Here is a 24,247-nt window from a genome sequence, read left to right on the forward strand (position 1 = left end):
CAATAAAAGTGAGTTGCTGGTGTGAGTATTCCCATTTGAAAATATATTACCATTCAGTTTTCTGTACCCATTCCACAGATGAAAAGATATTCCTCAAGATAAACAAAGTTTGTAGGATACAATTTGAAGTGTTTAAACTTTTCTTTGTGACAATAAGAGTTCTATCATTCTTAAGGTGTATTTCAGTGCATTAATCTGAGGAAAATCAGTTATGGATATTTTATATTTTTGACAGTGAGTAAAGGAATACCACACAAACAACAGCTAATACATCAGCTGAAATCAATTTTCAAAAGAGAATGGCTTTGAGTTGGAAATAAAGGCTTTCATCAAATTCTGTTATTGCTTACAACATTCCAGCCACATTTTCTCTCTTCCAGGAAGGGAACAAACCACAAAACCAATGAAATTTCAACACTTCTTCAAACTGAGAAATGCTTATTTCTCAGGTCAGTGTAGTTGTTTGGTCAGCTCGGAGACAACCTTAGTGTTTAAATGATTGAGATGAATCTGAAGAAATGGCCTGGCTTTCACTGTAAGTTGCAGAGGTGTATGCGAGTAATTTCCAAAGTCCTGGGTTTTTAAAGTTGGCCAGGAAGGTAGCCGTAGCCATTGTTTCTATAAATGTTTGTGATATCTGACTGTCATTTATTTGGCATTTGTTATTGCTGGTGATGCCAGTGACCCCAAAGATGGTAGAAATCAGCTTCATGCTGGATTTGAATTGGTTTGGACAGGTCTGGAATGGGTCATGACACTTCTAAGTTTACATTTTCCCCTGTAAGATTATGTTTAACTTTCCTTTCTGTATTGTTCCTGAAAAATTGCCTTTGTTTTACAGATGTGGCTTTCTCCAAAATTAAAATTCTCCTGTCACTTTCACAATTCCTCTAACAATGCTGCAAGCCTAGAGAAACTAGCACAGAGCCCTTAATTACTCCTGTCTCACACTTCTTTTTGATAACTGGGAAACATTTGCTGTCCTGCCTGTCACTGAAGCCTGTAACCACATTCAATTTGATTCTCCCTTAAACACCATTAATATTTTATGTGACAATATCAGTTGGTGCAGTCGATGATTCTAATCTCTTTTGTTAACCTAACTTTTTGAACAGGCATGTTTTTTTCTCCTGTTTTTGCACTACATTTACAAAACCCTCTTTCCTCCTATGAAGTTTCATTGACCATGTCCCATTTATTTGTTATAGTGCATAGCAAAATATTAAAAATACTTTTGATACTTTTGTATAGTTACTACTCTATTAAGATGTCTATCCATCTACAATCACTTTATTTTTCATTTGCATGAAGCCTTTGGATATTGCCAGCTCCACATGACAGCAGAGCAGCCAGTAGTTACTGCTGCTCAGAAGATCTACTGCAGGTTAATGCTGTTGTCTTGGAGTTTGCATTCATGCCTTGAGTTGATTCCTGCTTTAGTTCCTGAATCTTTTCTCAGTATGTTTTTCTTCTTTCAATTAGGCCCAATTGATACATTTGCCTGACTGGAGTGTTGCACCTGTTTGGACTGGCCTTTGATCTTAAATCTTGGGACTCAGGATGGCCAAACTCCTATTAGAGGAGGGTATTCAACAAGGACATGACTCCTATATGTTACTGAAACTTACATAATTTATTTTAATGCCCCCCCAGCACAATAACTTCTTGTAAGTTATTTTCAGTCTTCTGATTGTTCCTCCTGAACAGAAAGGTCCACTTACGCATCTCGCTTATGAACAAATAACATAGTACCTGCACCCTATACTGAAGCCATGCACTAACAAGTAAGAGGTTGCCAGGTATGAACCTATTTCTTTCTCTCTTCTCCTGTTCCCTGGTTTAGTCTAAGCATAGGAAGACACCTGACAGACATTTACAGGGTAATTTTTCACGTGCACTTCATGCAAGTGAAATAACTGTGAAAAGTTATTGAAGGTCTACTTAAACAACTGAGAATATTGTTAAAAACTAGTTCTTTGACCCACCTCTTGGGAGTGGGGAGAAGGGGGTTTGCACAATAAAATAATAAGATGGTTTCCCTGTCATTCTGATCAGTGTACTGTTTAGTGTATTACATAAAAATGGTGTCAATTTTACTGCTGCTGTGGATTTCACCTTTACGGATATTTTTTTCACTGTTGGAAAAAAGAATGCATTTGATAATATGTCTGCATATTGAATGACTAGAAATGTCTTACTGTTTGTCCAAACAGCGAAAATGCAGTACATGATTGAAAATGAAGCTTTTCTCATTGACTTGCTGCATATTTGATTGACTTGCTGGACAACTGTTTGATAGAAGAGGATATAATATATCATCACTCTTACAAGTGGGTCTGAAATTTTGCAAGAATGACAGGTGCTGGCAAAATGGCTTTACTAATCAGACCTGCACAATAAGAGCAACAAAAATGCACTATGCTTTTCAGTTTCAATAGAACAGACTTTTTCCTGAACGAATGTTATGGGAATTAATTCACGTCTGGAGTTTTTGTGAAAGACAGAGACCTTGCTGCAATCTCTGTAAAAGCAGTAAGCCAAAAAGAAGGGAATGTAAGGTCTGTAAGGGATGTAATGATTCTCAGTGAAAGCAATACTTACGTAGCTTATGGAAGTGTGGGTTTAAATAAGCTATGATCAAGAATAGTATGACTCTACGAACCAGATTGCCAGAAGGCAAAACTGAGAGGCAACTGAGATCCATAGAACTGCATCTATGCATTTCCTTATTTTGGGTGTTTTGCTCTTTTTTTCCTCATTTGACTGCTTTCCCACTCCTACAAACCAAAATACAAAAAGCACATGATTAAAAAAAAAGTATTTGCCTCAATCCTTAAATATTTTTTTTATAAAAGAAATGGCATGTTGTTTTTATTTTTCTGGGGAATAAAAAAAGATGCCCATGGGAAGAAATATTTGAAAATAAACTACAATTTTAGTTGTTCATCTTCCCTCCTGATCATAATTTTAAAAGGAAGAAAACAGGAATAAGAGCCTGCAGAGATCCTTTGCAACTGCAAAAGAGTTTTTAAATTTTCAAAATAAGAAATTTGATTTTTTTCATAATTATATTAGAAAAAAATAGTATTTTAATTTTGAGATGTGAAGCTTCTCATGAGCTCTTTAGGAAGCCCTTTTGCTTTGACTGGGTATGACCAGGATGTCTAGATAAACTGTGGATTTGCTGAGAAGAGCTAAATGCTAAAGACTCTAACATATTGCTGAAGTCAGCACATTCCTCCTTGAGAGCCAGTGCTTGAAACTTTCATAATTTAAAAATGTAAATGTTTGTGTTCCATCCTAACTCCTCATTAAGTAAGGTCTGTGCACTGACTTAAGTTTTCTCATGCTTTCCAGTATCAGTATTCCCTCCCCCATTTCTTTTTGGCCTAAAACACGTTAGGCATTTAGGCACAGAACAGTGCAGCTGGAAGTCTTGCCTGGCTCCATAGTGACAAGTCATTGTGGTCCTTCATTTTCAAAGTTACCTTTTCTTAAGAATATTGGCACTGATAGAAGGAGGATGTTATACTGCAAAAGAAAAACCAAACTATGAACCTATTGTGAAATATTTTAACAAAAGTCCTTTAGTCACCAGTACCTGAGAGGAGGGTGTAATATTCTGGCTTCATTTTGTTTTCAACTGATTACAGATGGACACAGCTTTCCCCTGCAGGAACTGACCTTGTACCAGTGACATCAATGGAAACATTGTCATTGACATTATTGGGAATTGGATCAGATGCACAGTTTGCACCAGTCATGTGATAGCTGTAGGTAATGATATTTTTCTTATCACATTTAGTACTTTCAAGAGTAAAGTACCTGTTAAGATTTCAGTTGTTTCTTACAATGGACGTGGTGAGCCAGTATTGAAATATGATGATCAATAATTTTGTTCCTTTGAGAAAGTCTAGTCAGGGATTTTTTCTGAACTTAATTGGACTAGAAGAAAGCAATCTAGCAGAGCTGATAGCAATCAATGCAGTTAAAAATGAAACTGCATAAAAATGGCTGAATACATTTATGTAAATAGCTGTTTTTTCACAGTCACAATCTTCAAATGGCACGATGCTAGACTTAATAGCGACATACTTTGACAAAACAGTTCAAGCAGCAAACCAAGAAATGCCTTTTTTTTACATGTGAGCTTTGAACAAATCATTGAAATGGTTTCTAAACTAAAGCAAAACCTATTTCTGGCATCAAGTTTCAGAACAACATCTGGAATCCAGCTCAATGCAAACTGCCTAATCAGGTACTGAGAAAAAGTTACACCAGACTTTAGAGCGGGAACCTAAGTGCTCTCACATAAATTTGAAGAATATTTCAGTCTGATGTAGTGGTGTTAATAATTTATGTTTAATTAAGGATCTTGACTGTTTTTTCAGCCAAACTAAATTCTTTCATTTTTACGTCACCCCATGCACATTCTTCCTTTTGCCTCTGGGTAATTACATTACAATTCTCACTTTTCCACAAGATTATACTGGTATGTAAATATGAAACATTCTGTGTTACTAGCCAAAAAATGCATTCAAATTCAACTTGTTTTCTGTCCTCTTTTTTACCTTGTTTTATTTCCATCAATAAGACTAACTGAATGAGTGATTCAATTGCCCATGCTACTTGGCCACCTGTTTGGCACATTGGAAAATTCTACAATAATATTTTTTTGGATGGATGCAAATGTAGTTTGTTGCTTACCCAGGAAAGACTTGGAAATAAAAAATAAACTTAATCACTAGGTTGTACTGACATAACTTTTTAAAGAAATAGTTTCTATCATTTCATAAACATAAAAGAAAAGGCTAATTTCTCCTTTTAACTTAAAATTTCTTATCACTGGACTGAGAAGGTTCTGTACTTTGGATAACAGTGACAATGCATTATTTGACAGAGGGGAAGCTGAAAACATTAAGACTTTCAAAAATTTTATTTGCTTGCTTTCATTCTGTTTTCTATCATTGTCCGTTTGAAAATAATAAATTTTGGGAGAAGGGGAAGTGTCACATTTCAGTCCTTACCTAAGAAAACTTTTGTAGACCACTGTTCTTCAAGTATCAGAAAAGCATTTATATGAAAAAGATATTTAATTTTTACTGTCCAACAAGTAATAATTAGTATTTTTTAGCCATTCTTCTGGTTTTGGTGCGGACTGGAGCAAGGTGCAGGTATGCTCAGGTACTTGTGCTCATTTTAAGAATGGTTTCACAGTGGCAAAAAGGAGCTGCATTAATAGCATTTCTGTTGGGAAGCTTGAGAATAGTGTAGAAAACACACAGATTAAACTCCACTCTCAAAAGTGAATGAACAAATTCTCCCCACTGGAAGGTGAAAAATAAGTGAGTTTTGAGTGATGTGAGTTTTCATAGGTGATATATATATATTTTTCTGAAGTCAATTTTTCATAATTCATTATTTATGAATCTGTATATTTCCGTACACTTTTTTTAATATGTACTTTTACATTTTAGATTAAGATATTGTAGCTGTATTTTAATGAAATTTTGCATTACTTAGAATATACTACTTTTGCCAAATGCAATGTTGACCATTTACAAGCCAATTATGAAGTAGCATCCTAACAAAATTATACTTCTCAAAGAAATGAATAAAGTGTGTTTTAAGATATATTACTTTGTTTTTATATGTATTGTCTTACTATGGTACTGCATAAAATCATAAAATACAGAAATATGTAATGGAACTTCCAACACAGTGTGAATTACTACATTTTTACTGTACACATTTTATGAGACTTTGTTATTATTGTTGTTTTTTGAAACTCAGCCATTAAAGGCTTTGGTAATAACAGGAAAAATACATTAATGTCTAAGTTTTCTTTAGAATAAAATTTAGCTTATTTTCTGGTCATGGACAAAGAGTCAAGTTTCTTGTTTTTTCATATCTTATAACTCATCAATTCAAGAGTTTGATCTTGATCAACTTAATATTATGGATATATAATGTCTCCATGAAATAATGAACATATGTTGTCATAAGTAATAAAAGAGGAATTTGAAAGATACTGTTTATTGGAAGGCAAGGTCTGCAAGGTCATTCTTTTATGTTCTTAATTTTATGATCTTAATTTCTTTCAACATTAACATTAAACACCTGTGATTATAGAATAAAATGCTAGAAACTATTCAGCAGAAAGCCTGAGTGAACATCTCTCTTATTCTAACAAACTGGTTTGCTGATCTTAAGTATGATTCTTATGAGCATGAATGAATTTCTCAGAAAACTGGGAGCAAATATGCTAAAAAATGTAACAAGTTGATGAATATTCTTATTCAAGGAATATGGTTGTTTTGGAGGGGTTTTTTTTGTACTTTTTTGTTCTTTTTTCTTTTACTGGAAAGAAAATAACTGGTTACTTGTACACATATGATAACAGAATGTTTACCAGGTTTTGAGAGTGTCTCTGCCATTTGATGGTGACTACTCCATCAGAACTGTATGTCGATGAAATAACTAATTCATTAAAAAATTAACATGGAAAATTTAAGCAAGTGATTAAATTTCATAGAGTTAAACTATCACCAATGCAAAATGATTCAATTGCAACTACACAGTCCTGGTATAAAAGACTGGAAGTATATCCTGAATGGGACATTAACCAAGGAAAAAATGCCTTCTCTGGAAGTGCAGCTTCAGAGCTCTTAACCAGCTTTTGGCCCATGGTCCTTTCTCTTCCTAAATAGAATTTTTGTTTAAAAACTTTGAATTTTCATGTTAGGAACTCAGTGAAGCCCATTTGCCTTGTGCATGCAAAAGTTCCCTTATGCAGGGCAGAACATAAAATAGGTAGTTTAGTATCTATGAAATGACACATTGCTCTGTGCAATGTAAACAACAGATGATTGTAAGAAGATAATTGTGATCCATAGTGATGCTGTTCTTACTAGCCAGAGACAAGCATATTCATTAACCTTGAAAAAGCACTGCTAAATGACATCTTGAATTTGTCTGCCAATATGGTCTACAATTATCAAATCAATTGGCTTTACAGAAAATCAGTTCCTATTCTTCTACATGGCTCTTTTCTGTTGGCACTACCTGTGCAATTTTGGTCTTGCCAAATCCTTCTTTGATGGGGGAGCTCCCTGTATTTTATAAAGCCAGTATTTTCAAAAATATGGCTTGAAAACAAGGATCTCAAAATAAAGAAAACACTATTACAAAATAAAAACTTAGTTCAATATTCAGATGCACAATTCCTAGCATCAGTTGCTATTTTACATAGTTAATTTCTGTACGTGAAGAATGAAAACTTTATTAATGACCTGGAAAATAATGAGGTTGGACAGAAAGAATTTGCCCCTCCTAAACAGAATTGTAAACAATTACAGTTGTTTCTTAGAATGATAATTTTATACTTTCGTGACAGGATGTACAGGTCTGCAGCTGTTACTATACATATGCATATATTTATTATAAATTAAATTCTGCATATATTTTACATATAAACTAATTATTAGACAATGAAAATGAATACTATTCACTGTCTCATAGCAATGGATAGCATTGCTGTTATTCAAGGAAATTAGTTATAATATCAGATAGTCATTACTGAAGTTACATGCCGCTATAAACATCCATCCATGAATGAACTCTTAAATAGTTGTAATATATTTACTTACTCACTCTCTTGTTTGTTTAAAATCCTATTTGATGTACAATACTGAGAAGATAATCATGAAACAGATCCTTATTATTTTAGTCATTGTCATTGGAGAAAGTTCAGCTGGGGTAATAGAATTCTTTTATTTTGTTCTGTAAATGCCAATCATTTACAGATTAGATCAATGAGTTTATCTGAGCACTTTTGTTTGAGCATGATTTTTTCTTCCTGATTAATCTTTGAATATCTTTTGAAAAGGCATTTAACACTCATATTGAAATTTTTAGACTTCCCTTGACTGCTATCAGAAACCTGACTGGCCTCCATGGTGCTCAGTCAGCATTTTCAGATTCAGCACTTTCTGTCATTGATTGATAGAAGACACTTCTTCCCCAGCTACTGAGTCAGACACATCAGGCAGAGACAGACAGGCTGCAGAAGAAAATTTAATCAAGTAGAAGTAATTTGTAACAGATTTTAGTATTGAAATCTACTTACAAAGTATATAAAACTTTAAAATACTGCATAGTTGATAGCAGGTGTTTAGTGCATAAATTTAAATGAGAGTACACCTTTTTAAGAAAGATCACACAGCCTACAACACAAAACAGTAAATCACAGGGACTGGATTTATTGTCATTATTTTAAAAAGTACCTTTTGTTTTGCCATATTGTAACTAAGGATGCCAGCAGTGAATTTAGTACACAGTACACATTCTTCTCTTTGTGCATGGCTCTTAATAAATGAGTTAATGAAATTCATCCAGGTTTTAGCAGAAGCATGTTTCATTAACCCAGTAGTACAACACAAAAATATGGGTAGGAACCTGTGATAGAACACAAAAATGTGGCTAAGAACCTGTGATAGAGCTCCCTTCTCAATGTAAAGGATGCATTTCCTCTCCTGGGGAAAGGGAGAGGGAGAAAAAAGACTAGTGATGACTGCAGCTAAATTATTAGTCCCAAGCTACTACAATTCTGCAAATGCCACCCCTTAACAGGTCACTGGAGAATAGTTTTTTTTGAAGGAAACTCTAAATTAAATTACATTCTAAAACATTAAAAAAAAGGCATTTATTCACTATATGGGTAAGAAAACAGTGTTATACTTTTCTCAAACATATGCTCAGAAAAGGAAACTTCTCAGTCCTGTCTAATATGCACTGTTAAATTGCATAGTGTTCTCATTTCTTAGGCCAAAATATTTTCTTAGGAGTAAGAGCAGTGGATCACATTTTACAGTCATTGACAAAACTTTCCATGACTTTTAGCATCAAGGAAAGCATTGAGAGAGATCAAGAGTTAAAACCAATTTATTTTTCTGTGAGAATGTGGGAAATATTGAGGCTTTTTTCCTAATTTAGTAATGTTAAATTTTTGAAAGCTATTTCTGTTGTTCCATTTTCTCCCTATGCAAGATCAATATGGAATTCAGTACTGTTCTAATTTCATTAATATTTCTGCTATAATACCTTGAGGCCACAAGACAAACAGTTAGTTTTTTGTAAAAAAATAAAATCTTTGTTGATGCTTAATTCTCTGTGGATACAGGCTTGTTGGCTGTGTTTAGATTGACAATTGGCTTTAAGATAATACTTTCACTTTTCAAATAGCTCTCAGCAGATATATGCATGTAGATCTGCCAAAGAATCTATATTTGTCTTGTTTTATGTTGGCAATATGACTCCCAATTATTTTTAAAATGTCCATTACAGCGTGTTTCCAAAGGACTTTGAAATATGTTATCTATCTTCAAAGCAGTGTCTTCATAGACGTGTTCAAGTTGGAAACTGCACAGAGAAAAAAGAAATTAACCCTTTGTGTTCTTCTAAAAATCCATATAGGATGCCTACTAAGAAGAGAGTTGATGTTTGAACTAAACCAGCAAATAAGAGTTTGGCATAGTTTTACATGACAGACAGAAAATAGCTTAGGCTAAATTGCCAGATTCTTTGTCTTTCAGATACCTAAAGTCTGCCAGATTCAGCATAAATGAAGAGATTTGTCATCACTGAGAACTTTTCAGGAACAGGATTTAAGATTACAGAGGGTCAGATTCTGTTGATTCTATCAGAATTACTCTCAGTGCTTTCCTGAGTCCATGTGAATTGCTTACTATCCATGTACATTAATGTTAATGTTCCTAGAAACTGTTCTGACTGACGTTTTCATAATCTTTCTATCCTGGTAGATTATTTAGATGCAATGAATATGTTCATCAACAAGTACAGTCTTGTCACTTAGCCAAGTGTGCTATGAGGTCCTTTGGGCAGCATGGTAGATTTCAGATGTAAAGTTGTTAAGAAAAAAAAGCAAGATAGAAAGACCCTCGGCAATACAAATTCACTTATAAACACATTTGCATTAAAATACACAATAAACTCAAACCACAATAGGCGTAAAATGCAACAAAATACTCAACAACAAAATCAATAAAAACAAACAAGCTAAGCAACAAAATGAGTAAACAACAATTACAGCATTTAACAAGCAGGAATAGATAGTCTGAGTTCCTAAGCTTTATATTAGGCAATGATAATTTGAGTTTTTGTATGCATTCATCTTCCTGCTCCTTCCAATTTTGGGGCAGAATTGTACATTACATTAAAATTTATCTTGTGAGATAGCACTCACCATGTGGATTTTTAAAAATAAAATCATGGATGAACTTATTTTAGCTCCTTGAGGTTTTATCTTTTCAAGTAAATTGACCAAAATCATGCCCATCTCCTTCATCTAGATGGCTTCAAATGATGATTGCTCCAACTTAATGTCTTCAAATCAGCTCATTAACTGTACTGTACCTTCCCCTCTGTATGAAATGTAACACCATTTTAAAATCTTTATTGTTTGAAACACAATAAAGTGTAAGGGGTGGTATTTTCCAAATGTATTGAATCAAGATATACTACTCATTTAGATTAAATCTGGTGATGCAAGCCTGGTCTTTCTGAGGTGCCTTGGTACTGAAAACATTCTCATCGATGTTAGTCACTGGTCTTGTGTCACAGCATCCTGTCCCTCCGTTTCGTAAAGCTATATGGTCCTGCCAGTTTCTTGACACTAACAGCGCAGAAGAAAAATGAGAGAGCCAAGTGCAAGAGTCATGGAGGTAAATATCACACAGATGTGCTTCAAGTGACACAACAAGGTTCATATATTACTTTACCTTCATGTTTTGTAATTAAATGACTTTGACATACATAAAGTAAAGCTTGCATGAGTAATTTAGATTTATTATTTTTCACCTTTAGTGTCTAGTTATACAAACTTGATTAGGCAGACTGGATGGGAAAATGTGGATTTATCTTTCAGCTAATAAAAAAATGTGATAAACGGATTAAAAAGTGCAGTGGTTGGTACCAGGAATTGCAGTGGATACTGAATATAATTTTCTACTTTCTGTATTTAAAAGTTTTGTTCGAAATTCAACTATATTTATTCCATTCACGTCTACATCTTATTTTCCTGGTATTGCATTAAAATAATAGTGTTTTATAACCTGTTAGAAATATTCAGACTGCATCACTTTACCCACAAGGTCTTAATAAATCACCCATAAAAGGCCATTATATATGGCCTGATTATTGATCCCATTGGCATGGGACAAAAGGGACATTTATCAATGTGATCAGTGACACTGGTTTCCTATGACATCATACTATTAATGTTTTTTGTAGAAAAAACATAAACTGACATGAAAGATTTGCTTAGATACCTTTATAATAACTTTGCACTTTATCTTGCACTTCTATTTCCAGTGAGAAATACTTGCTGTTTTTTCATGGTACTTTGTCCCAATATAAGTCAATAACTTTCCATTCTTGTATTTTCTCCATTTTTGTATTAGCTGTTTTTCTTCCTGAAATAGGGACAATAAAGATATAGAAATTGTTGCATTTCTTTGATTTTTCACTGCTCTTCCAGTTTATTATGATCCCTTTGAATTCTAAATTTGACCTTCAGAATTGTTCCAACTCTCCCCAGCTTGTTATTAGAAATGAACATTGTGTTCTCTTTCTTTGTCAAGTTTGGTAAATAATGACTGAATAAAAACAGCTTGACAATCAGTAGGAATATTGGGTTGTGTATTAACTAGATAAACAGGTTATTTGGCATGTATCTGGTATTGTATATCAAGGATGTTTCTGATTTCATATTGCTTTATATGATAGAATCATAGATTGGTTTGTGTTGGAACTTAAATACCTTCCAGTTCCAAATACCTGCCATGGGCAGGGATATCTTCTGCTAGAGCAGATTGCTCAGAGCTCCATCCAACCTGACCTTGAACACTCCCAGGGATGGGGCAGCCACAGCTTCCTCTCTCAGTTTAGAGCCATTCCCCTGGTCCTATCACAACAAGCCCCAGTAAAAAGTCCCTCTCCAGCTTTAAGTACTGGATAGATGCTATAAGGTCTGTCTGGTTCCTTCTCTGTCTCTTCCCTGTGATCATTTCAGGGCCCTCCTTTTGACTTTCTCCATCAGGTCCACGTCCTTCTAATGCTGCACAACTGTAAACAAATATTCAAGATGTGCTATTATGTCAGTATCAAGATGTATTCATGACTGCAAACACTGAGGCAGTGAAACAATATTAAAATATTTTCAGAAGTTCAGCAGGAACTTATAAATTAACTAGGTATCTTGTCTTTGATTTATGCAGGGTTTTAAATATTTGAATAACAAAATAATGCTACAGTTACCCTTAAATTCTTCTTTAAAGTCTTTTTATTGCTACTTATATGCTTCTTTAAGTAGTGAGCTGTCAAAAGCTCAGCAGTTTGTGTCTTGTCACAAATTTGATATGATTTAGGTAAAAATTGTCATTTTAAGAATTAAGAATGTTTTTATTCTCCATGTATTTCAAACAGCTTTACCTCTAGAACTGCAGATGTAGATTTAAATTTATTTTAATGGAATTTAAATTGTCATTTAGGGAATTTTTGTACATATTTTTCTTTTCATGCAGAGGATATCCATGTTCAGCAGCAACTAGGATCATGAGCATATAAAATAAAGTAAGACACAAAAAATCTGTACAATGTATTCACACTGCTGTTAAGAGTTTGGATCTAAACTTTCCCCAGGCAGATGTGTTTTGAAGAAGAACTTAAAAATAACATCTCTATCTGCAGAAAGAAAAAAAAAGAGGATTTACTAAGGGTTATCATAATTTCTTAATATCATAAACAGTAATCAGACAACAAGTATATTTAAAAGGACAACAAGTCATTTTAAAAGGACAATAAGTCATTTTAAAAGGTCATATTTCCTGTGAAAATAGACTGTCTCAGTCTTAAAATTGTCTGGTAAGAAAAGAGTGACTTGAGATATAAGTCATGTGGGGCATTTACCTGTCATTTTTTTCTCCCTAAATTACATGGGCAGGCTCAGTAAATAGCAAGTCTTTCCTGATATATAATACAGTTCAACCAGTTACTACTTGAAACTTGCTTTTTCTTAGAGGAACTTCCAGGTTTTCTTCTAGTTAGGTCAGAACACAGTAGATGATATTGATAAAGAGATAAAAGGACATGTCCTCTGAATTTCTAGTAGGTTCTTTGTTTATCATTGTTTTAGTCAGACTACAGCAATATTTAGTGAATCCAACATGAACCCATGCTTAAGCAGATAAAAAATTAAGGTGCAATGTGAGGAAGTTCACTTAAAAAAAGTTTAACTCAGATGTTAGTTCAGTATGGTTATACTGAACTAACTATATGGTTATGACATACACATATTCATATAATATATACATATTCAGTATATGTTAGTTCAGTAAGTTAAGATGCCTCTAAAATATGGGTTCAGAAATATTTTAAGAGAAGTTTAAAAAAGCCAGTCCTTTGGCTGTAGATAGTTTATGAGAACTTGAGCTAAAGGACAGTTTTATTCTCAAAGTTGTCAGATTGTCATAATCAGATCCATTGTTTAAAAATCCAAACAAAACAAACAAAACATCCCTCAAAAATCTTTTGACTAGTGTCATTGTAGTATCTCCAAAATAAATGCTCTATCTTCATGTATTTTTTCAAAAGGGAATTGCAAATATTATAGGGGGGCAATTAATTAAATAATGAATGTTCAATAGTTAATATTCATTATTGATTCCAAGTTATAAAGCAAAGGTTTGTATTAATACAGTTACTAATTAGATTCTAATTAATAATTTCAACCTTGTAACATTTAAAAAATAAGTAGGCAAATCATCACTAACCAACCTACATTTTAGTTATGATTTTTGCCTTCATTATATTCAGTAATAAGCCTTGTGTGGCCATAAGCCTCTGCAAATTTGACCTGAGATTTCAGCTGAAATTTTTCAGCTTTATGCATATTTAAATATTTCATTTTAAGAATAAATTATTTTTGCATTGGATAAAATTGTAATTATCCATTATCTTTTGAACTTAATCTAAAATCCTTAAAATAGAACTACTTTAGGTCCAATTTAAAGTAAAGCTTAGATTAATAATCTGCATTTCAAGGAAAAAACCCCGAAGCACAGCACTGTTTCTATCTCTTGTTTCAGTATATATATTTTTTGAGCGATTAATTGAGGATATATTCTTGGAAGATATGATATTTTATATGCAGTATTGTATTTTTAACATTTCAAGTATGGTAGAAGTGTGAATGCTTAAAATCACTGTGGAGCTTCTCTTTGCCATCATAAGCTTGCCATCAGGCACCACAGTAATCTTTCAAAGTCAAAAGGAATTTTTTTCAGAGAAACACATAATTAGAAAATTATTGGCATTGGGAGGGACCTCTGAAGATCATCTAGTCCAAACAATCCAGGTTCAGCTACATCAGGTTGCACAGGACCAGGTCTAGGAAGGTTTGGAATATCTCCAGAAGAGATTACACAACCTCACTGGACAGTCTACTCCAGTGTTCTGTCAGCTGCAAAATCTAGAAATTTTTCCTCGTATTCACATTCCTATGTTTCAGTTTGTGCTCGTTGTCTTTTGTCTGTCATTGACATGGGTTTGCTTTGGTCTTTTTGACACCTAACCTTCAGTTATATGTATGCATTGATAAGTTATTCTCCTTTACCCATTTCAAAGTACATATAAATAGTGAAAAGAAAGCCCTAATTGCAGCATTATTCTGCTGATGTCTATTTTATAACTTCTACCATTACAAAATCTCCATTTTTCCCTTTAAGTTGTCACTCTTCGAAAAACCCCAGATTTACGTTTATTTTTGTCATAAGAATTTATGTTCTGTTGTTTGGATTAGAGTAAGAACACTCATTACACCTTAGTTTCCAGCTGCAAAAACCCACTCTAAATGTCATTGTGTGCAGATCTCTCTGGTCCTCCAAGGGTGTATTGGAGTACATTGGAGTACATTGAAGTATATTGTACTTAATGAATACCCTAGTTTTTCAGAGTGTCATCTAAGATGGATTTAATGCAAGCTGTAGCCTTTCATTTGGTTATTCAAATAGCTTTTTATGTTGTACTGACATTCTGCATTGAACAGTGGAATGAGACTCCTATAAAAATGGGATTATTCTGTTGCATTTCTTATGCTAGTTATCACAGTCAAAACCTGGTAAATAAGTTCAGTATATCTACAATTTTATAGCATTATTTAAAATCCCTGTTCTCTTCAGCATGTTTAAGCTTTGAAAACTCTGTGCAATCATTTTATTTCACGGACTAGTGGATATTGTTGTGGATGTATACAGCACAGATCCTTCTGTGTGCTGTATTCTTAAGTGTGGATCCTAGAAAGTTCTAACTTATCAATTATGCTTGCTCTAAATATTATATTTCTATAAAGAAAAAAAGGGTTCCAAATGTAATATTGCCTAAGGACACTGGAGTCATTAAGAGTTATTTTTATCACACAAAAATATTTTTTAAACTGTGGAAGTTGTACAACAGATTAAAAGAAAAAAAAAAAAAAGAAAAAAGGAAAACAAATGCACCTAGGTCTAAAGCTGTGATTCTGAGTCTTCTTTAGAGAGTGCCTAACTTATACCCTAATTAATTAATTGATCTTATTTTAAATTCATTTTTTCTCCCCACTTATAAATACTTCTCTGAAGACTTTGTGAAAAATCTTTCTAAATTCTTGATAAATACTGGTGGGAGAAGATAACGTAGCATTTCTCTGATAAGATAAGTCTTCTTTTCTGTATGTAAATAAATCAAGAGGATTAAATTAAAATAACACAAGTTATAAAAGCCCATACACTCTTTTTGGTTTATACGATCTCTATTTCTCATTATTAAGCATTCTTTGACAAAGAACAACTCTGCTTTTTGACAATATACTGGGAGCTGGAAATCTTGTGGTCAACAAACAGATAAAGTCAAGAAATTGTAATGACACTTTCAAGGTCTAGAGTTTTGGCGTGGTTCTGAATAATTTCCTATAGATGCAGTTCTAGGTGTGGAGAACAGAGTGCCAACTGGAAAAATGGATACCAGTCTTTGAACTACTAAGGGTAAGTTAGCAGTAGGCATCTTTCTAGCCCCCTGCTCTGCCTACCTATTCCAAACCTGCTTACATTTACAGAGGGAAGATAATGTCATATGGAACTATAATAACTGCTGATCACTACAGCCAATGATCAGTATAGCTGTCATCACTATGAAAAAAATAATTGGTGATGTACCTAATAGTGAACTTTTGGCCTGAAAAAATTGCAGATCCAATTTGATCTGATGGTTGGAGTCACGTACGGAACTATTCAAATGAAATCATTAAAACATTCTAAAAAGAATTTGCAAAAATTCCCCTGAGAAATTGAGTGGCTGTGGAAGAATTCTTAATGGAAAAATGCTTTAGTGCCTGAAAAATTATAGCTATTTTTCTATAGAATAGAGCTATTTTTGTTAAAAAAATGATCTATCAACTTTCTTATCTGAACTTTCTTTAAATAATTGCCTAAAGAATTCTACTTAAATTTTTTTTATTTGCCTTTAATTATCAAGAAAGGATGATAATACATGAAGAAGAACATTTAGGTGTGAGAAAGACCTAAGTATGTGAAAATATACTTACTCATACAATATAATGAATATCATGGGCAATTGTGCAAGTACACAGCTGAATTGAGTTGCATGCACAAAGGCACTGGAAATAGGTAGTCAGATGTTCATGTACACCTCAGATAGTTGCAGATCTCTCTCCACTTCCAAAACAAATAAGTTTCAGTTCAGTTATTATAATATATAAGCAAAATATGGAATACTTTTATCAAAATATTGGATTAATTTGGTGAGGCTGTCTTTGTATCACAACGGTGCTCACAAAGAAGCAGATAAGCAATTTAATCATTTGTCTAGTAGAACAGCATTTTGTTTTAATCTATATTTTGTCTTTTTAAATTACCTGGTTCTCTCTCTTTTAAAGCATTGCAAGCAATGCTTATTTTTTCTTCCTTCTGCAAGAAGTTTTACGCATCCTTCAGAAAATGGTCAGTTTGTATCAAGAAATATGCACACCTGACTAGCAGTTCTATGAGTCAGTCTGCTTTCAATGTACTTTAATTCAAAAAATCAAATGCTCTAACTTCTGCCTCTTTTTGAAAGACTATGGAAAAATATACAGTTTAATTCTAGCATAGCCCTATCTTTTCCTGTGCTTTGTTTTGTTTTTTAAATAATGGTCTATTGAGAATTGCTGAAGGAATGGAGTTTAAATTTACTAATGCCTAACTCAGTGTTGGGGAGAAAGGGAAGCCCATGAGGAATTTTCTGCTGTTATTGGGCTCTCTCAATAGTGCTATACCCAAGCAGTTGTGATGCAAGACCATGCAACAAAAAAATTTTAAAAAACATATACATAGCTGGGGTGACCTTAGTTAAAATTTATGAAATTTATTCTCAATGTGAGTAGTCCTAAGTGCATGAAATAAAAAGTTTCCTTATCTTGCACATATCTGTGGAAAAAGAATTGAGCAAATGAGTTTCCTGCAATTCTTGTTAATTCTTTGGTGTAAGAGACCATGATTTTACTGTGTGGTTTGCAAAGTCCATGGTAAGCAGAGCTCCTCATGTATGTCCAATCCTTCAAGATGCCATTGCAAAATGAATTATTTAACACTGAGAAGAATTTTGTTCATGTTGGTTGTTAGAAGAGTTTATAATCATAATGCATTTAAGAGGAACAATTCCTAATCTTCTTTGCTTCAACTCAAAAGTTTTAATTTTGCTTCAAGATAGGGTCTTCATGTGGAAAATATCAGGAGAGTTAAAGTTTATGGGCCTGTTTCACTGAAATGCAATTAAACCTAAGTTGAAATGAAATAGTAAACTTAGAATTAGTGTTGAGAATAGAGATCAGATGTTAAGTGATACCTTTTTATGCAATGTACAGTAATGTTTTGAGTTCTATCTGGAACAGTCCTGACAGATCGTTCCAAACTAAATTTTTGTCTTTTTTATTATTGCATCATTTCACACCTCATTTTTATTGCTTATATTTTTCCTGGTTTTGTATTTCTATTTCACAGCACTGAGGTTTTACATGTTATGTTGTATTTATCAAAAATAATTAAGCATCAAATAAAGGCTTTTATATCATCATTATATATTAGATGAGGTGTTAACATGCAACTTTGAAAGTACTTGAAGTGCTTGGTTTGGCTGCCGTAGAAAGAAAAAAATTAAATAAAACTGAACAGAGAACAATACATTTTCTCTGAATATTTGTGTTACTGAGGAAGGAAGCAATGTTCTGTACACATCACTCAGTGGAAGACTTCCAGTACTGAAAAAAGATTTAACTGTATTGAGAAGATATCTCTGCAATGAAGGCAGAATGAGAGGTTTTCTTAAATCTGTCAGTATATTGATTTATTACACACACTCTGTAAAGAGCATAAGAATAGATCCTTAGCTATAGTGATTTATCAAAACTCATTGTCATGGGATATCAATCTTCTGAAGCAGCGTAGGAATTCTGGTTTCAATTATTGTTTTCGGAAATTTTTATGCTAATCTCTGACAACTTTTATCTCACTTCTCTCAAATTTGAAGTGAGATCCAGGTCTTCAAATTGGACATTTAGACTTAGCAATGCAGTTCCTATGAAAATGAAAAAGGTAAACTTCTGGATCATACATCACAACCAAGCTTTCCCTGTAAAGGTCAATCAGACCCTTAAGGTCTGTTCTGTGCCACAGGACAAGCCAAGCTTCCTCCTTGAGAGTCTCTATGAGATGGAGCCTGCTGCATTCTAGTGTGTTAGACAACATTGAGGAAACTCGTTTTATGAATTATATATGCTTAGATACTTTAGAATTATGGGAGCAAAAACCCCTGTGTTTCTGTCTGCACAAGGAAGGAAATACCTGTCCTGAGCTTCCTGAATTCTTGGAATCCCTCATGCCCAAGATAAATACCAGTGATCCCACTGAGAGTCCAATTTAGTATGGTACCTCAACAATACTCAGCTTTCTGTGATAGGAGCAGGTTCCACATCAGATGTACTACCTGGTGCAAAAACAGCTAAACTGCAGTGATAAGGTCCTATATTTAATGTACTTGGAGTTACAGTAAAATCTCACTGCTCTTGAGGCTTTTCTCATGTTACAGTTTTGTGAGCCTTGTTAATATTTATCTAGTCTTTGCATAATGGCCTCTTAGGAAAGTACCCAGGCAGAAGACTGACTTATAAAGTGACTAAGAAGATGGAAAGGAACAGTGTTCATGACATAACCTTGTTCTTAGAAATTCTATATTAATTTCTTGTAGGCAGCTTCCTGATCAGCATAGTTGATTCCTTTGAATTTTGGTTTAGTGCCATAAAACCTTCAGTGACCCTCAACATTTAATTCAGGTTTTCACATGAGTCAAGATTTCTACAACTATTTCCCATAAAATAATTAGCAATTATTTTGTGGTGATTAGCTGGAGGTGAATGTACCCCCCTGACCTGCCAGGAGGTATGCTACAGACATTTAAAAACTTATATTCATATATAAAATTATGAAAATAGACTACTAAAAATCATTACATTATGAATTTATATAGTACCACTCATCACAAAAGATGGATCAAAATGCTTAAGCATATATGTATCTTTTAAGTTTGTCACAACTATAATAAAGAATATAATTTAACTCTTCTGTAGTTTCACTTTGGAATTTGCATAAACTTATAATTAAGCAAGTGCTTAAGCACTTTGCTGGATCTTGGCCTAAGAGCTTAATGATTATTTTACAATATAATGACATGTCCAGTGTGAAGGAAACAAAACCTCTGTCTATGGGACTCATTTGCCATGAAAAAGTCTGTCGGTATGTTGCATGATAATCAGTTCAGTTCAATGTAGAGTAAATTGGATCATTATTATTAATTTTCTCATCTCCCAAGCAATTCATGAACCATTTTTAGAATTTCAACAGTTCATGAATCAGACAAAAATGAATTAAATAAGAACCCAGCCCACAATGGGATGATGAGTCAGAGTTCTTTTCTGTACCAGTGTCGACCAAAGTAAATCTGAAATTTAATGAGGATTGGCACTATGGCAGAAAAGGCCATAATGAACATGAAACAATATGTTGAATTTACATGTTAAGACTTTTTGTTGATTTTGGCAATTTCACTGAAGATTATGTGAAAAATCCATAAACATCTGGATGAGAAGAGTGGGGGGTATCACTTTATATTACAATGATGGAGTTTATATTGGGATACAATACTATAAATGGAAGAGGAAAGTAGTTTCTTGCACAGCTGTTTCCAATTTTGCTAATCTATATTTCAGGCCAAATTCACGATGGAATTAAACCACAAATTTACATTGATGTGTATGTGTCTGAATTAAAGATACAGGGGAAAAAACTTTTGAAGATCACTAAATCTCAGTAATACTCTGGAGGTATTTAGTCAGCTTTATTTTCAGAAGACAAAATTAGCACATACAGCTGCTATTTGTGGGCCTGTAGCTTTTGAAAGTGAAGGACTAAGTTTACAAAAGGACATATGCACATTTTTAGGCCCTGAAACATGGGTGCAAAAAATGCTGTTTAGAACCAAAGCTTACATTCCAGTCTGAGATCAAAAAGTTTTGCTCTAAAGGTTCTGTGTAAACATTTCAACTTGAAGACGCTGAGTATCTACAAATTTTAATAGTAGTTTTTAATTTAAAGAATTTTAACAAATTCTTCTATATGTGTGTGTGTGTGTGTGTGTGTGTGTGTGTGTATGTATCTGTATATAGACCATAGAATTCAACAATGGCTCTATTCTAAACACGAGAGTATGTGTGTCTGCATCTTTCTTTAAAACACTAACCAATGAATAGCCTATTTTCAACTTTTCTCTGTCTTAAGGAAACAATTTGAACTCATAAGCCAAAACCAGTATGTGTTCTGGTTCAGTAAAAAGGAAAGAGTGAAGAGATCAGAGGCACAGAATAGTGTTTGACAAAAGGTCATGACAAAACTCCTAAAATGGGATCTGGGTGCCCAGGTTTGTAGCTATGTGTGGTTTTCTGTACCTCTTCTGTCTTTCTCTCTTCTTGTCTTAATCCTCTCTTCATGGAACTTTTTAGGTAATGCAATGTCTTAATGTTTTAAAGACTTCTAGGTTGAATTGTCTAAGTTTATGCTAAGTTAATACTAAGTATTAATGCTATAATAGGGGTTTTGAATTCAGTACTGTATTTTGTCCTTTACCAAAGTTTCTTGATTTTTTAATATTTTTGCAAGTAAACATCTGTGTGAATTTCACCTCTTGAGAGTAGTGTGAATTTCTTCTTTGTGCTAAAACAGAATGATGGAACCTTGAGTTTAACCCTTGAATTTAAGGATCTGGGGTGTAACAGACAGTAAAGACAGTATATCTAGTTTAGGCCAAATAGTAAACATGAGTAAGAGTGTGGTAGTTTAACCCCAGCCAGAAACTTAACTGTTGACCACTCCAAAAATTGGACATTTCTTGGTGCAAGAAATAAAAATATCATTTTAATTATAAAGGAAATTTGGAGGGGAGTTACCACAATTTTAGTGCAGCTAATAACTTTTGAATATTGCATACAGCTATTTACTATTAAAAAAAAGAAGAAATTGTTACTATAGAAACTACTAAATCACATAATTTACATGCATTTGGAACAGATAGTCTTTCTTAACAGATATATTAGCTGATATATCATTGGAATTGTGAAGTTTAGAGGTTTATATCTCTAACACTCGAATGTCAACAACAGATTACCATGGATTTTAACTAAAGGACATTGCTTAATTGAAGGAAATAATGGCAAACTATTTTTGAAACTAGGGGCTATCATATATTTTTCTCTAAATCTCTTAGATGGTTTCCATGTAGGAATGCTGTGTTCTAATTGATTATACTCTAGGGGCTAAGCTTTGTTTCATTTTAAAAATGAAATAAAAAATGACTGCTCTTCTGTTCCAAATGAGTTCTGATAGGTTTATGATCTCAAGCTTTAAAGGATGATCTAAAAATAAATGAGCTGGGAAACAAATTTAGTAAAATAATAATTTTCTGGATGAAAGAGATCTATAAAGAATTGAATTGTTAAAGAGTTAATACCAAAATGAAGAAGCAAGAAGAAGAATTTAAAAAAGTTTATGGGATGTAGAGAAGCTGGAAATTTTCTTAAGACCAAAATAGTATTCCTCAGAAACTGGGAATCTGACCCAAAGAAGCAGCATCTACATAAGTGACAAGGCTGAAAAGCATCAGGGGTAATAAGGAAACCTGTCTGAAGATTTACAGTCTGATTAGAATTCTAGTAATTTTAAAATGGTTTCAGATCTTGTGTCTGAGCCTAATCTTAACTGCCAGCTGTAACTCATATTTGCCAGGTCAGCATTTTTTCCTACTGTCATGGCAAGTCATCTGTCTCTGACCATTCCTGAAAATAAAAATGCACTTAATAGTTGGAATAATGCTATTCATTAACAAAACACACCTTGCTGAAATAATTTGCTGCCATTTTAGGACAATTCCAATGAATGAAAAGGGCACCTTAACATATTTCATCTACTCAGTGAAGAATGACAAAACCAAACCATATCTAAAGATGGGTTTCATTAGGTGATAAAGGTTGGGACTGGGACTCAGGTTACAAATCAAAAGACTCAGGTTCTTTTGGTAGGCAGAAGCTTTCTTTGTAACTTTTTCTCCTGAGACAATGTGTCTCTGTTTTATTTTTCATAACCTTGCTGATTTGTTTGAAAACCATCTCTAACAAAAAAATTTCCTCAGCAAAAGTATTTTAAATAAGTATGACTGATATTGTTCCTTGTGTGTGTGTGTGTGTGTGTGTGTGTGTGTTAAATGAGTTGGACTCTGATCCTGATCATTCAACGTATTCTTTAAGTGTATGATTCCCAACTGTCTCTACAGAGCTTCAGGCTTGAAGTGATTTTATCTTTGCAGCAGGGACACAAAAGAAGAAGGCCCATCATTGCTACCTTTGCCACCATTTTTTCCTTAAGTTACATTGAGGCCAATATTCCTCCCCTCCTTTTTCAGCCTTTATTATGCTGTTCTAGTAGTGTGCTTATGCACTGTTGTTACTTCTTAAGCTCATTTTCTATTCAGCTTTGTCTGATGGATAATATAGAGTCATATAGAAATGCAGAAGAACATGGTCAGAAGAGAAGGCTGATTAAACAGTGGGTAAAACCTTTAACAGAGTTGTGGCTGAACATGTATTATGCACACAGCTTCAATACTTGCCATTGAAAATCCCTAAAAGTTATTTTTTGGGATACGTTGTTGAAGGAGTTCAGCCTTTACTTGATCTCTTGCAGGAACAAAATGACATTTTCCCTCACACAACCTCTACATTGTAGTATCAGAAAAAGTGTGTGAAACTATTGTGTGAATTGTAACGATAACAATGCTGCAACAAATTTGGGCAAAAATATATATTCAAATTTTATGACATCCTTCTGTGTATTCTCTCCTTTAGATGGTAAGGTTTACATAAATATCTTTAAAAATCTGCCTGTTGTTATTCTGCAAGCTAACAAATCTGTGTAACTATTATATTCTAGAATATGTTTTAAATATTTGTTAGCCAATTACAGCGAAGTCTTTCATTCAAATTCAATGGAGTTTAGTAGGTCTGTAAATATACATATGCTTTCTGTAATTTTTTTTGTATATGGATGTCTTAAACCTCATAGTGTGTGCATACATTGGGGTAGGTGTCATGAAAAACAAAATGCTGGTTTTTAAAAGCATCCTCTATTATGGGCATGTTATTTTTGTTTCAAGTCAGCTAGATGATCCCAGTTTGTAGGCATTTTTGACAGGCAGCTGACACCTTCTCTAAACATTTGAACCATAGATGTGATATTCAAAAGCTAAATATGTCCGCATGGTCCTCAGATCTCAACTGGGAAATTCAGGATCCCAGATCTGGATGTAAATCTCAGGATGCATCTTAACTCAAGTTTGGATAGGATGTTCATATTTTCCATCCTTTCTTTGTCTTTTATAGACTCCAGGTGAATGAGCAGTTGCATGTTGAATCTTGTCCCAGAATTTAAATATAGCCTAAGTGAACTCTTACTTACAAGAGGGCTGTGCAACTTGCTAAAGAGGTTGTAGTTGCAAGACATAAGAAAAAAATGAGAAGTGCTTGAAAAAGAGCAGGTTT

The sequence above is a fragment of the Molothrus aeneus genome, chromosome 6 (genome assembly GCF_037042795.1).
Source record: "Molothrus aeneus isolate 106 chromosome 6, BPBGC_Maene_1.0, whole genome shotgun sequence".
Lineage (NCBI taxonomy): Eukaryota > Metazoa > Chordata > Aves > Passeriformes > Icteridae > Molothrus > Molothrus aeneus.